Raw genomic sequence first — 2099 nt, 5'->3', positions numbered from 1 at the left:
TATTTACACGCTAGCTGTTTTGGCTAATTTAGGCTTTTCTCAGCTTTTTAAGCTATTTTGAAGTTTAGCTATTTTTTCATCTAACAGGTTCAGCTAGCTGTTTTGGCTAACTTGAGTTTTTTAGGCTAGTTTGACATTTATCTAATTTTAGCTGGCTATCAGCTTCAGCGTTTTTAGCATCTTCAGTGGCCAAATTCAGCTTACTGCATTCACACTAGCATTATCGTAGGTAATGTTAGTTCATAATTATGTTAAGAATTAGGGTTTTAAAGTCCAAAAAACCTAATTTTAGTTTGTTGAATAAATGTTTTTCGTGTTCGTCCTGCGACCTCAGCTGTGTTTTGAATTTTGGCCTCTTGTGTGATCGACTTTGACTCTCCTGATCTAGACTCTGTATCGCCTCTTAATAATGACATCAGGTGTGTTGATCTCATTTAATGGATTTTAAATATTTTGAAGAGTTTGTTGTTTAATGCCGTCAAATCTAAAATCCAATCTTGTTAAACTAATTACAGCTCTTGAACCATCTACTCATAAAAGTGTTCTTCAGGTCTATCTTTAAATTCCCAGTTATGATTCTCCCATCTATGGTGTGTTTTGGTGGGAAATTATGTTAGACCATTGGGGTTGTCCTCTAGAGTTGTTCTATACTGAGTTATTAATAAAAACCTTCAGTGTCTCGTCAATGTTAAAGTTTTACTCTTCCAGTATTCATGTGTAGCACACATGAATACTGGAAGTCGAGGGCGTCGAGGGGATCTATCCATGTCATCCACAGGTCGTCTGGTCTTCAAGTGACTCTTCTATTCATCTGTAATGTTGTTCAGGGATACATTTCAATCTCTTCCTGGTCAACAATCATGTTTTGATCCTCAACTGGCAGATATTTCTATGATGTTCAGAGGCAGGAGTGGATGGTAGTTGAAAGTTCCCTTCAGTATCAGGAGTCTGTCCTAAAGTAGCCCGTTTTGATCGTCTGTCTCTGGGACGGTCACTAGGGCTGTGCCAAAATACCCATAATGTGATCTATCGCGACATTTAGTCCTGCGATCGATTCTCTCCAAGTATCGATCTGTTATTTTCATCTGAAGAGGCTGTAAAACGATTTGTTGGTGAGACGTTCCTTTGGAGGTCGATAGGGGGCGCTGGTTGACTGTCTGTCGCGGCACCAATGTGTCCGACAGATACTTGAATGACTTTTGTTCTGTTTACAACAACTTTACACTACGTAGTGGTGCTGCTGTTCATGTTCACTGTTGATAACACTGAAATTAACAGATAATTCTGATTAAATTGGTGTCAATGTTTGTCAAAGTTTTAGTGATTTACACTAAAGTGTCTATTATTTGTTGAACAAAATAAGACCCAAGTTGTTTGTTAGGATTGTGTTAAAGCTGAAAAAATAAATGGAGATATATATTTCGTATCGTGAGGTTCCCACTGATCGGTACCAAATCTATGAATTTGGAGATTCTCTTTCTCCACCAACGTGTCCACCTGGTTGTCCACCTGGTTGTCCACCTGGTTGTCCACCTGGTTGTCCACCTGGTTGTCCACCTGGTTGTCCACCTGGTTGTCCACCTGGTTGTCCACCTGGTTGTCCACCTGGTCGACCTTTAATGTAGTATTTGTACTAATTCTCTAGTTAGAAAAGCATCTTCTTGCTTCTTCCTACCGTAAATGTTTGATCTGACTCTGGATGTTGGTAACTAGAATTCCGACTTCTTCTTCATTTAACCAACACTCAGAATCAGGTCCTGTTTCCCAGAACCTGTTCAAGCCTTTGTAGTTTGGGCAACAACAACAATCGGATTTCATCTTTTAGACGTCGTGTTCATGACAAAAACAGACAAAACCCTTTTTGGAAGTTTGTCTCATCGAGGATTCAAACCTGAGAGAAGCGATCAGATTTATAGAAATGAAATTATACTGCGGACATTATAATGATGTCTAATGTTTTTACATTAGAGCAGCATTTTATATGATACAGTTTAGACTATTTGAGTATTTGGTGAAGTCTTTAGTGAAATCTGGTCATTTATAGGGAATTTAGAAAGTTTGTTTTCATAATAAGTGAAGTTAGAATGTCTTTAGTAAAT

The 2099-nt window shown here is 38.3% G+C and overlaps 1 protein-coding gene across 1 annotated transcript in view; it reads right to left on the bottom strand.

Annotated features, from left to right (window-relative positions):
* The window catches only part of prph2b (peripherin 2b (retinal degeneration, slow)), a 15195-nt gene that overhangs the window by 9371 nt on the left and 3725 nt on the right, over positions 1 to 2099 (bottom strand). The window lies entirely within an intron of this gene.

This window comes from Oryzias melastigma, linkage group LG15 (assembly GCF_002922805.2).
Source record: "Oryzias melastigma strain HK-1 linkage group LG15, ASM292280v2, whole genome shotgun sequence".
Classification (NCBI taxonomy): domain Eukaryota; kingdom Metazoa; phylum Chordata; class Actinopteri; order Beloniformes; family Adrianichthyidae; genus Oryzias; species Oryzias melastigma.
The sequence above is the reverse complement of the archived record's forward strand: the minus strand, read 5'-3'. Positions and strand labels throughout refer to the sequence as shown.